This window comes from Pithys albifrons, chromosome 1 (assembly GCF_047495875.1).
Source record: "Pithys albifrons albifrons isolate INPA30051 chromosome 1, PitAlb_v1, whole genome shotgun sequence".
Taxonomy (NCBI): domain Eukaryota; kingdom Metazoa; phylum Chordata; class Aves; order Passeriformes; family Thamnophilidae; genus Pithys; species Pithys albifrons.
Genome location: NC_092458.1, coordinates 64,382,082 through 64,395,518, shown reverse-complemented (window position 1 = coordinate 64,395,518; position 13,437 = coordinate 64,382,082). Strand labels below are relative to the sequence as shown.

General features: G+C 40.3%; 1 protein-coding gene across 6 annotated transcripts in view; it reads right to left on the bottom strand.

The window, feature by feature from the left end:
* The window catches only part of STARD13 (StAR related lipid transfer domain containing 13), a 291,483-nt gene that overhangs the window by 65,174 nt on the left and 212,872 nt on the right, over positions 1 to 13,437 (bottom strand). The window contains exon 1 of one of the 6 annotated variants that reach the window (XM_071552845.1): positions 9,459 to 9,469. The exons of 4 other annotated variants lie outside the window; for them this stretch is intronic. The gene's annotated coding sequence lies outside the window, so the exon portion shown is untranslated. Of the gene's footprint in view, positions 1 to 9,427; positions 9,436 to 9,458; positions 9,470 to 13,437 lie in introns of those variants that run through there. One more of the 6 variants, XM_071552853.1, reaches the window with a different exon arrangement.

Genomic DNA, 13,437 nt, shown 5'->3' with positions numbered 1-13,437 from the left:
ACAAACCTCAGCCAAAATCTGAACCTTGTAACAGTCAGTGCTGCTCAAATGTTTAATGACAAACTATCCTTACAGAGCTTACAGTCCTCACAGACAGGCAGAAAAGGAAAGGATAAGAAATAAAAACATGGAGACTTACGGATGGTCATCCTACGAAGGGAGGAATTTAGCTCCTCTGAGTTAAGTGTACAAGATGTGAGCTCAAACCACTCAGAAAAAGTAGAGCCCAGGACTGCCTCTCTCTGGGGGGAGTTCTCTAATTCTTGGGTTATTATGCAAGAGGAAGATAAGTCACATCCATCTTCAAATGAGTAAAACCCAACTGTATGAAGCTGCCAGCATTTAGTTCCTATTGTTCCTCTATAATCCCAGTGAAAGAGGTATTTACTTGAACGAGGTGGACTGAATCATTCTTGGGTGGGTAGACAGATGGATGGGTGGATGGATGGATGGAGAGAGTGGAACAGATTTCCCTCCTCAGATCTTCATAAGAACTGCTGCTCTCCTTACACTGTATAAGGAATTTAAGCAGCTATGACAAATTGACCGGACCATCTGCTTAACCCCAGGGACCTAAAAACAAATTAAATGGACTGGGTTCTCCACAAGACACATGGCCTCTCTAGCAAATGCCAATGTTTCTCGATTTTTCAGACAAATACCATGGTATTGCTAATTATAGTGGGCCCGACTTTCATCTGGAATAAATTAGTGTTGTTGCCAAAGACTGGCCCAGAAAATCCATGTAAGACTGCAGGATCCTTACAAGAAAATGAGGCTGTGTTAAGTGGAGCCTTGTTGCTAGGAAGGTCTGTTGCTGAATGTTTTAACTGAAAAGATTAAAAACATTATTTCACATTATGGTCTCTGATTTAGCAAGGTAAACAGCCTTCAAACCCACAATCTAGTAACAGAGTCTTTGTCCCTGCTTGCCATCAATAGCAGACACTTTTCTCTTTCTTTTTTCAGAATTATCCACCAAAATAAAACAGAATAAACCCAGGAATGAAGCATTTTTTCCAAGGTAGAACATAATTTAATCTTTAAGACAGAGAACAGAAGAGTGTGGGTTTTCTCTGACTGTGGACTTGTAATTTCACTGAAGATAAATATTTAGATAACAAGCAATGGGATATTTAATTGTCAGGAACTATTATATTTAAAGAAAGTGCTAGAGATTTTCAGACTTGTTTTCCTACGTGTGTTGACAACCCATTCCCATAATTTACACTCTGTATGACATATAAACACAATCACTGCTATAATTTGTAAATTGTTAATATTAGGACTGTAGGGATGGCTATGCTTTCAGTTCCATATTAAAAAAAAGACAGCGTTTACATCAACAACTGTCTGAACTTCATTTCTTTCCCATCCATTATTTGTATTCCTCCTCCTTCGCCTCTCTATTTTTTCCTAGTTGCTCCCCTGATGGATTTCATCCAGGAAGCTGCACACCCTGACTGCTCTTGGTTTCTGTGACACTCACAAACCATGAAACAAACACAGAGGGAAAGGACAAAACCAAAGCAGGAGGATACTTGGTAAACCTAACTATGTGGATCTCTCCAGCTGTGCACATAGTCAGGTAATGGCATCATGTGAACTGAGACACCATATGCCACCTACCCGTTCCATCCTCTCCCTTGCCCAGTTTGTGTGAAAATGAAAGCTCTTCAAGTCAGGACCACAATTTCTAATAAATCTGACCATCACTCAAAGATATAGGACTGGCTATGGGACAATTGGTTTCCTAAATGATACTGTCCTATGTCAGGAACTAACCCATAGATCTGACAAACCCACAATGGGTAGAATAAAACAGTCAGTTTTCCAAAGCCGTAATTTGATTATCTGAGGGAAGTTTTTCACAACGCAGCCTATCTAAGTGTAAAATAAATTTCTATGATAATATTTAATTCAGAGATATCCTGAGAAGTATTACTATTTGGAATTTCACATCTCTGGAGGAAAAATACCATGAAGGTATCTAATTACTGGAATTGCATGGACAAAGTCTCCAGTTGGTTACCAGTGAAGCTACAGACAAGATACTAGGTTAACATATACAGCAACATAATTTAGGTAAGAAATGCATGTATCATTAGATAAAGTGTTTAATGACTTTGTAAGCATGCATTTGTCACCTTTTGTTGGGTTTTGTGTACAGCCACAGAAACACCCCCAAAAGGATCAAAATAATGTTATTTCCTATACCAGAAAAATAATTTTACTGAGAGAATAATAAAACGAAACCACTTCTCACATAGAAAAATGAACTTGTAAGATGATGTAGCTCTGAAACAAATTACATATATTCTATTAATCAATAAAATACAGTTGCCAAGGCAACACTGACATCAGAAAGTGAAATACAGAGGTCCGTCTTACATAAAAACATACACATACCAATATGTTCTGTGAACTTTTGCAATCTTGCAGTGACTTCAAGGAAAAATATGTTTTTACAAAAGAACACATATTTTCCCAGGCTTGATAGATTCTTGTGTAAGAGCTTTTACGAGATTTTAGACAAGTTGTATTTTGTTTGGTAGTCTTTGTTCTTGCTCTTTTTTTTTTTTTTTTTTTTACTGGAAACAAAGAAATGTTGGGAAAAAAACTGCTTTCAATGAAAATTTATGCTCCCTATTAAAGTGACTTAGAACAGTGACAACTGGATGGGAGAAAAAACTCTACCAAAGCATTTGAATATTGATCCTGAACATAGTTTAGACTAAAAAAAATTGATGTTTTAGATCCTATTTGTATTCTAATATGCAGATATCAAGGGACAAATTTTGGGTACAAAGACCATAAATAAGAAAGGATTTTTTTCCCCACAGGTCTCACAATTCGCATTGTATGTGTCTTTTACCTGAAAGCTCTGTTCTGCTGCCTTATTCGACAACTATTATAATCCCACTGAGCTGAGTGGAATGAATGACAGAGCAGGATGTTATTGACTAAAGGTGATACCAGGCAGCCCCCCCGATCTCTGATTTTGTATTTAATTTGAACAGTTCATTAAATTATTTCAGAGCTCACTGCCTTAACCTCTCAGTACATATGTAGACTGCTGGCACAGGCTGTTTCTTTCACTGTACCTAAATAAAGCCCATGTTTCACAGCAATGTTCACAACTCCTTGCCCTTTCTTGCAAAAACCATGGACAATACCCACTGGTCACAGGATACCACCTCATGGCTCCCTAAATTACTGATCATGTTTCACCCATCTGCCACCTGGAGCTGGCAGATATTTTCCTAATTCGTATGCCATAGCAACCAGGGCTGAGAAATCAAGGCACAAGTATAGCTGACGATTGAATTTGCTCTGGAAGTTCGTGTGGGCGATATAAATGCAATATAAATAAATAATATGATCTGTGAGGATGCTTGACTGCTGCCTTTAAGGTCTGCCAGCATGCTCATTATAAGTACCAGGCTTTCAAGACTATTTTCTGAAAGATAATTTTCAAACTCTTTTTTAAAATGAATTGGTTTAGCTCATTCAGCATCCAAGTTCACTGAAAAACTCCAATGGAGATATCCCACTGAGATCTGGGTCAGCCTCCTAATTTTCAGTTCAGTTAAAAAATTGAAGCTAACTCAGTATGCAGCTGCCTGAAATGTTCTTGTAATGACAAACTCATGGTGTTTTTACAAAGAACTGAGAATAGGGATGGTATTTTCAGGTATGTATAAGCAATTACAGTCCAAACAAAATAGTGTCTTCGTTCATCATTGGGTTAAGTGATGAAAAGACTGACTGTTATGTGTGATTACCTCTACTGCTTTGGATGTATAAATTAGACACGTTCCTACAAGCCTATGGAGATTAAATGCACTATGTAAGTGCTAAATATTAACATAAATCTACACTGTTAATTCAGTGGCTCAGAAGCAAAAGAGAAGTGCACATCATTGCGCCTGTATCTACCACATTCAGTCCTGGTAATCTGCATGCATGCTCTTGCAAATCAAACTAATACAACAGAGCTGCTCAAGAGGTTCATTAGGTGGAGGGGATGTGACAAATCATCATCTCCCAAACAAATCTAAACCTTCTGTCCAGAGAAGTTGTGGATGCTGCATTCCTGGAAGTGTTCAAGGCCATGCTGGATAGGGCTTTAAGCAATTGGTCTAGTGGAAGGTGTCTCTGTCCATGGCAGGAGTTTGGATCTTTAAGGTCACTTCCAACCCAACAAATTCTATGTTTCTATGATTCTATTGCATCCTTCTTCTCTGATAAGTGAGGGCCCATCTCCTGCTCTAGGTGTACCAGCTGGGATGCACAGACACAGGAGAGACACAGAGACAAGGAGTAATGCCTCAATGCTACACCCTGCTGCACTGAAAATGAAGATGCAGAGGATTTTTCTGGAGCTGGAGTTTCAGTATACTTATGGAGGCCCTAATGACATGAGTGAAAGACAGTGGGTGCGAGGTTCAAATATTTCCCTGGAACTAAGTCAGTTGAGACCATGTTGTGACTTTTCAATATTATGTCAGTGCTCATGGATGGCAAAGGACTGATATTTGTGGTTTTCATACCTGTCAAAGTGTGTGTAACAAGTGTTAAATCAAATAGGACTCCTATTCCTCCAAAAGTCATCCTCAAAGAGCCATTTCCGGCAGAATAGGTAAGTTCAGCCATCACTCCTCCCAGTAACACTCCATGAGGATGGTCCAGCTACCAGCCTCTTCTGCAGGACCGATGGATCCCATTCACCCTCTGCCCAAATTGTTATTGCTCTGGCAGATTTCAGGAACTGAGACAGCCCTAATCAGTCATTTCACAAGACCTTCCATTCATTTGCAATTCAGTAACTCAATTTCACCTTTAAAGGACATCTACCACTGGTTCACCTGCAGGTGGAAGACCATCTCCACCGAAGTTTCCACCATCAAATCTTTCCTTTTGTCTGTAACATCCACAGATTTACTGAGTCTGCTTGCCTTCAAAAGCATCAATAAATCAACAAACCAAGGTAATTAAGGAACAAAAACAATGTTAAGGGCTTGATTAAAATACACAAACCTCAGAACATTCAGGATTCATTCTCAGCCCATCCTGTCTGCCCCTGTGCAAAAAGGTTCTTCAAACAGCAAGTGCGCTTAGCTCATCTAGATGTGTTTGATGGATGGGAACTGACTTTAATGGAGATCCCCTTCTTTTATCTGCTTAAATCAGAACCCTATTATTGTTTTAACTTTACAATGTCTTAATTAAAGTAATGTCCTAGCCAAAAAAAATTGCCTGGGTGGCCTGAATATTATACCTCTGTATTTTTTTATGAGGTGACCTTTCTGCTGAGTTCAAGAAATCATGCTTGATCACCGGTTTTGGGTGGGATTTTTGATGGTGAGGATTATGAGTACATTACAAGCAAAGCCTACTTGATTTATGCATAGTTTTTCACTGAAGGTACAAAATAAGTAGCCATCAACTTAATGCCACTTAATGCTGAAGGCTTTAAGGAGTCACATAAAGTCATCTTTTTAATGGAACAGCAAATATTCATGATTCTAGGTTAAGGTTATAAATGAATATATAAATCACTTATGCATTGCATTCAGTTGGCCCCCACTCTAAACTAATTTAGTACATAACAGCTTTGCTGTTACCGTATGTCTTGTGCAGACATTCAGTGGGAGGTTTCATAACGTTCTACAGCCTACAAAGCTCGTTTTTTTAAATCTAATTTACTGTTTTAACAATATCTGATAAACAGAAAAAGAAGCAGCTGTCATTCTACCACCAGTCCTATGCTTGTCATGTGTGCTTTGACAACGTACTAGTGGACAATATTTATTTAAAAAATGGGATAATATGCAATGTGTGTAAAACATGTTCTGAGACACTTTATCTGTAAACATCGGCACACTCAGGAAGGCGGCTTTGTGGTGGCCACATGAATAAAAATCCCAGTAATGAAGGGATTTAAGAGTTGACTAATAAAAATGTAGGGACTGTGTGGGCAGTAGATTTAATGGCTGGAGTCTGAGCACACCATCCTACAAATCCTTACAGAAGATGAAGGATCAATGGCTGGAAGTCCCCAGATGTGCTCCAAATTACCAGTCCCACTGGATAAAAAAACAAGTTTGCATCAGCTTAGACCACTCTTTTCCCATTCTGCCTGAATTCAAGAATGAAGGGAGACACTGGGCTTACACTGGATCTGTTTACCAGCACTTTCTCAGGGAAGACAGACCCTGTTAAAGATCCCATGATTATCGGGGTCACCATTTACTGAGGTAAGAGTAGATTGCGGTGGTCAGAGGAGGCAGAGACAACTCAGGCTGCAGTTTGATCAGAAGGCTACACTGAAGACAAAGGACTTTATTTTTAGTAACAGCTTCACTTTTATCTACTCCTGTATATAACATGATGGTACACTATTGGTTAGTTAACTCACCTAACATACATAGAAATATCCTACTGGTTATAAGAAATTCACATTCTACAGGTGGCTCTTGCTCCTTAAGGGTGCATTCAGTAATCACCTCAGACCTTAAGAGATATACACACACATTGTCATCCCCACACATGATAAAGACAGATCTTCTAAAAAGGTAACTGGGCCACTATATTTGTTCTGTGTTTAGGGTAGCTCAGTGGCATTCCTGAAACCCATGGAACTATCCACTGTCCTCAGTTAGATCTGCCAAAAAGCAGGAAAGGCTCAAACTCAGTTAATCAAGAGCAAAGCCTGATATGTCTGTGGGAGAGTCCCAACAAAGAACTGTTCTGTGGGAGGATAATCAAAACATGTAATGGCTGAAAAAGAAGCTTAGAAAATTAAGAAAGTAGAAAAGGTTACAATTACTCTAAATTCCTGTAAACTTAAAAATCCAAATCAGAGATCAACACATGAGTAACAAAGAAATATCTGATAGCCAGAAGCACATCTTCAACACAGAGACAGAAAAAGAGATGGCATGATGAATAGTGAGATCAAAAAACCTGAGAGGGCTGAACGATAGGGCAATAGTACAGGATGCTGGTCAGAAGAGAGCTGATGCTGGGTTTATTCCAGGGATACTGTTTAAGCACAGTGCTTAATGACTCCCACTGATCTGATAAAAATACTCAATAAATATATGAAGCTTCCTCAGCAGTTAGGTAGAGGATTCCCTTCCTCCCTCCCTCCCTCCCTCCCTCCCTCCCTCCCTCCCTCCCTCCCTCCCTCCCTCCCTTTCTTTCTTTCTTTCTTTCTTTCTTTCTTTCTTTCTTTCTTTCTTTCTTTCTTTCAACTGGATGTGACAGGAGACACAACTTTCCCTTTCTCCATGTTAGTCACGTGATCCTGCAGCACTTGGCACTGTAACTATTAGTAGAGGACTCTGTGAAGAGCTTGAAGGGTACAAAATGAAGTAGTATTGTCACTTAAAAATCCACTTTCCTCTCCATTTTTGTTAAACAACACAGTAGCAGTGTACTTCCTGATTAGGAAACATATTCCCCCCTCGTTTCATCTTACGAAAACCTTGTCACTGATTCTCTGCAACATGAAAGCAAATGTCTGTAGATATGCCTGGTGACTATCACGCTGTGATGTGAACCTAAGTGATTTGAAGGCAAACACCTTGACAGACAGGCAGGCAGAGCACACTTAAAAACAACAGAAAGGTAAATGAACAGCCCCTGCGAACAGCATATCCCGTTGTTAATACTGTGCTTGAAAAGCTCTTTATTCCTTACAAATAATGAAACGCCAGGAATTGTGGCTATTCTGGCAACAAACGTCAGAGGAAAACAGTATCATCATCCCAGCACACAAATCTCATGTGACAAAGCGGGATGAGCTATTTCTGCAAGCCCCACACACTGAAAATAGATTTTTCCCCCAGACCTTTCACAGTCTTTCCTCCCTCTTCAGTAACAGCGCCCACCATCAGACAAGCTACAGCAGGCTACAGAAACCTCTACCCATTTCTGTCCATCTCTGCAAATTATCATTTCCAAAATGTGCCTGGCACTAGTGGGAGCACAACCTGCAACTCTCAGCTTGCTGAGACCCAGAAAGAAGCAGCAAACCTCTGGCTGTGTGTAATAGCAAATGCAGTGGCAAGATATGCCCAGTGTGGTGTGCTCCCCTCAAAAGGTGCCAAGAACCCCAACCAGAACAGGATGTTGGGATAATGCAAAGAATCCACTTTTTTTTTTCCTCCAGTTGCCCCTGCCATCAGCCACAGTGACCCCTCCTCCTAAGTAAATGAAATCAATCAGCAGGGATTTCTGTAAAATACATAAAACAGTCATCTTCCAGACTCTACCAGAAGATAAATGGTTCCAGACATTGGACTGCAGCCATTTTCCCACACATGCTACAGTGTTTTGTCATCCATATTGGGCCATAATAGTGAGTGGGTTTTACTTGTTGGGATTTTTTTTCTCAGTCAGCAGCCAATGCTTCTGCTTCTAACTTGTACACTAAAACCACAGCAACAAGGCTAATTTTTCTTTACAATTTGTAATAGAACAGTTTCACTCCAAGTAAGACAGCCTGGGGTCTCCTACAGAATTTTGACACTTTTCTGCTAGAGCTAATATCGCCTTATCACTCCCAGCTGGAACTTCACAAACCTTTTGGGGATTAAAGCATATCACCCCAAATACAAACCACTGAACTGAAGCAAGCATGAAATTATGTGCAACACAAACTTTATCTAAGAACCTGCTAAAAAGAAATAATAAGATTGCTTACAGTATCTCATGCAGGCTTTTGTGCTAATTTCAAAGAAGGATACAGATATATGACAAAAGATGCATCACAGTGTGAGTTTACAATTAATTTTAATGTATTTTCAAGTAAATCCTTAATAATCTGTTAACATAAAATGCACTTTGGAAAGAACCATGGGGTTTTTTCATTATTAAGACATGTGCAACCAAATTCTATCCTTAATTAAATCAGGAGTAATTTTATTAACTGCAGAAGACTTAAACCTGACTTAACATCAGTGTAACTGAGGGTAGGATTTAGCCCTGGGCTGTTTATACACTGTAGTTCCAGTTAGTTTAGATCTATTTGGGTGGGAACTCCTTTCCCCTTTCCAGAAAAAATATTCTTGCCTACCCTTTTTCACCTCACAACTGGGGCCAAAGCAGTCTTTTCTTCTAAGATATTTTTCTGAAAGGTTATGTTATGAACAAATTTTATGTTTGACAGGAGATGACCTTATTAAACAAAACCCACCCTCTGAAGCGATGGACACTAGCAGTTTTAAAGTTTGTTTACAAGTTTTTAAACAAGCCACCTCAAACAGATAAGCTTACTTACATCTTACAAATAAATAAAAACTTTAAGTAAAAGCTATTTCATCCAAGAGTTACTTCTGTCTGTTTTCAAAGCTAAAAAGCCCTTTCAAACAGTATCAACTGCTGCATTAAACTGCCCTGTTAGAGTATAGAAACTTACTAGCCGCAGATATCCTTAGGCTTCACTGTACCTTTGAACCAAAATCACTTTCTTCACTTCATTTTCTGCTCTCTTGAAATCGGATTCCCAGTTCCTGACAGATGGCTCCTCTGTCACCGAGCTCTGCTTCCGCCTCCTTATCGCTGCCAGCTAATACTTCCACGACGCTTAGCTGTTGTCTGCGGAGCTGTGCTCTACATCATTTCTACTCTGATCAATGCTCCGCTTGGTTTTAGGTTGGTTTCTAGTCCCGCCTCCTGCTCTTGAAGAAATGAAAACTCACAGCTGGATTTTCTATAAATCATCCCTTTTAACAGTGGCTGAGCAAGTATGGAAAATACTACAGCTAAGACCTGCTGCTCTATTTGAAACTTCAAAAACAATTCCTCATCTTAATGATGCAGACATGAAAGTTAATCATGTACTAAAATCACTAATACTGAAAAATAGTGGCCAGATAATTGTGACCTTCAGGGCTTAGATGGTGATTAATGTAATACAAAACTCCTCTCTGTTCTGGGGCGGGGGATGGAATCTGGTAAAACATACTGCCTTGGTGAACTGCTTAATATAGCGTTTTGCTTTGAACAGTAGCCTGTCATTCTTACAAGGATAAATTTACATTAGCAATACAGAGCTTTTTGACAAACTAGCCCAATGTACATAGTGTTTAGGCTAGCAGCCCTAAGCTTGAAAGAGCCTTTACCACTGCAGCAGCTCTTTTGAAGTGTGGGGAAGAAACACTTTTATTTTCTGCACAGCACTAAGTGCACTACACAGCGTTGAACTCATTATCATGTTTAACAAAGCATGGAGTATAAAAGCTAGGTGGTACCATAAAACCAGCACTATGAACTTTGTTCCCATGAACACAGCAAAACAGAGCGGAATTTCTGTAATTGTAAATTGTCCTAATCCTCCACCCTCCAGATCTTTTTAAGAAATTGTGCTGTGGAAATTAAAAATGACTGGGCAGATCAGGATACAGTCTGAATGGGCTGCAAAGTCCTGGTGTTCTCTCTGGGGTTTTTCTACGGTGAAAGCTGCACCCCAGCTGCAAGTGTTGTCAGAGCTAAAACCAGCTGCTTCCTCACTACCAGCTCATTGTGCCCTGGTTGCACACGAGCTTCCCTGACCACTGCCCACACTGAAGATCTGCTGAGCTGCTGCTGTAGACTCAATGAAAAACTCCTCAGGTTTCAGCTCAGGGAAGTGTGCAAGAGCAGCTGGGGTTGACAGCAGCTCTTTCCCACATGTGTCGCTTTACTCTTAGCAAGCTGGGACCCATGGCCTTCCCCAGCCAGCTGCTGGAGCTGGACTGCTGCATCACTAGTCTTCTGTGAGTGGATCTCATCCCTTTTTCGAGTCACTTCCACCCAATCCTACCATGATGTGCCAAAAATACAGTGGAAAAACACACAAAAAAGCACTTCTGTCTATTTACTCCAACTCTCTAACCACATCATTACATGCCCCACAGTTCTCCCAAGTTCAGTTTTTCCACTCAACTTCATGGGCTTCTGTCAGATTCAATTTGACTCTATTTTTTCCCTAAGTTGAAGAATCTCATTGGTTTCATGATGACATGCCTTGCTGCCTGTCCCTGTATGTACTACTGATCCCATGAGCACTGCAGTTAGCCCTTAGGTTCACATGTTAGAAGCTGATGTCACAGCACACAAGCTCAAGCCTTGTTCCTAGTCTGTGACTGGTATTGTTAAAATGGGAAAATATCCTCATTTTCTAAGCTTACAGTTCTGCAGGAAGTAAGCGAGGTCAGTTGTCACCCTGTGATCTGACAGCTCTCCACAATCATGGCATGAGTGGTCTGCACACAAGAATTTCAGAAGAACTACACCATACTAATTTCCAAATGGTTACTAGCCCAGCAGCCTAGGAAAAAACAGTATGGATTAAGTAGCCAGGAATGCTCTGAGCCAAGGACAACATCACTCTGATGCAGTTACTACTTTGATGCAGCTACTACTCTCTTAATCATCAGCCATAAGACACAGGTCCTGGGCCTGTGTTCAAGCTGTGACTCAGATCTGAAGTGCTGCAACGACAGTGCTCTCCTGTGGATGCACTGGTTGATCAGTGCCAGTAATTTGATGATGGAGAGTGAAATGAGTGTGGGTGAAGCACTATTTCTGCACCCAATACAAATATGTAATGATGAATATAGCAAATCTGCTTTCCAGGTGCTGCTGTACATTGAATACTTATCAGCTGTCAAAAATGCCCCACATGACTGATTAAAATTACTTGTTTGACCTTTAAATTGTACTTGAAAATCCATAAATGAGACCTATCAGTAGTACATACTCACTTTAATAATAACAGAATTTTGAATCTCTAGCAAACGTTGTAAAAACAGACAGTGTGACATGCACTGTATGGATGAAGATCTTCCAAGGACTATTATAGAGCATTTTGTTTAATGTCTGCAGTATTGTTTATGGTACACAGGGCAAGATTTGCTCTTTTGCTGCCCTGAGATTGTTGATCGTCAGCTGGCTAACAAGTAGAAAAGCTTGCTGCAGGTGAAAAGAAATACGTTTATCTATATCATCCTCCATGTGCTTTAATTCAAGACAGGGCACTGAGTTTCTCAAGGATGAAAGCAAAGATCTGCTGCTACCACTAGTGAATGTTCAGTTCACAGGCTCAAACTGGAGTAAATCCACAATAAAGCAGCAAAATGTGGTAGCAGAGATGTTGGTTTATCAGGACTGTTTCTCTCTGGAAATCTTCCATTGGGCCACACTATTTACTAATTGTGGACATGGCCCTACAGTAGCCCTGTAAGGCTGAACACAAGGTGGCCATGGAATCCAGGAGGCAGATCACCTGCAATTCTGGTTCCTGTTTAGGACCACTTGTACCAATTTTTTCCTAAGCAGTTGTGAACATGAGTCAATCTATGTTCCCTGGCTGTGGGATCTCTGACTTTTCCTTGTTTGTTACTACAGGTGTTGTCCCAAGGACGAGGGACAGCAGCATAGTTCCTCCTGTCACTGTTGTGCAGGTAGTGCAGTGTTCACTTCCCCCTCACCTGAAGACAGTTGGAAATCTGCTGAGACCAGATGCCATAAAAAAATCAAAGACTTCTTCCCAAACTGTGGTTCCACAGGTCAGATTGCTAATTAGTTCCATTAGCATTTAAGAAGAGATTAGAAAATGTCATATGTACTGAGATTCAGAAACCTTTGGATTTATTCAGTTAGTAGGATGATTCCTAAGAGGGATGAACCCCAGAAATTCAGATGAGCTCTCAGGGTGTGATGCAAATCTTCATGTGGGCCTTTTGATCATTCAGTAACCTCTTCATCTGTGGACATTTGGGGCATCAACAGAAGAAACATGAGCAAATATTTTGGTGGTAAACTTCTCTCAGAGGACCACCTTTCACCTTGATGTAAAGAGCTTCTTTGCAAGGTGCTAGGACTCCATCCAAGCACTTTCAGTGCTTACAGACTCTGTGATGAAAGTATAGCAGAGGAAGCAACCACAGAGCTCCATGTGAAACTCTGGTGAAAACCTGCCTTGCCTTGTCCTTGAAAAGGCTGGATCATAAAATTTCAAGGCCCTGGGGTAATTAAAATTGGAAGAGACTTTAGGAAGTATCCAATCCAATAGTTCCTTTCATTTTCTAATCCTGCTATCTGAAACACCAAGTTCACATATAGTTTCAGCTCCCCATGGATTCCGCACTGGGTGGGAAAGGAGGAGAAATAAATGACTAGCCATTTTCCACCTTTGTCTTGTAATTAGAAGAGCTCAGACTTCTCCATGCAACCAGGATAGCTACACCTGCTTAGCCCTGGACTTTTTTGGGACTTGAGTATATTTATTATGTCAAGCCTTCTACTATGAGGCTGTCCAGGGAAAAGTTTTAATAGTTTAAAAGTACTCTGACTGCAGTGTATTTGCTTAAGATGGGGTGAACAGAATTATTAAAACCCTTGCATTTTGCATTTTAAAGCGCTAAGATACTCAAGAACGTGTTA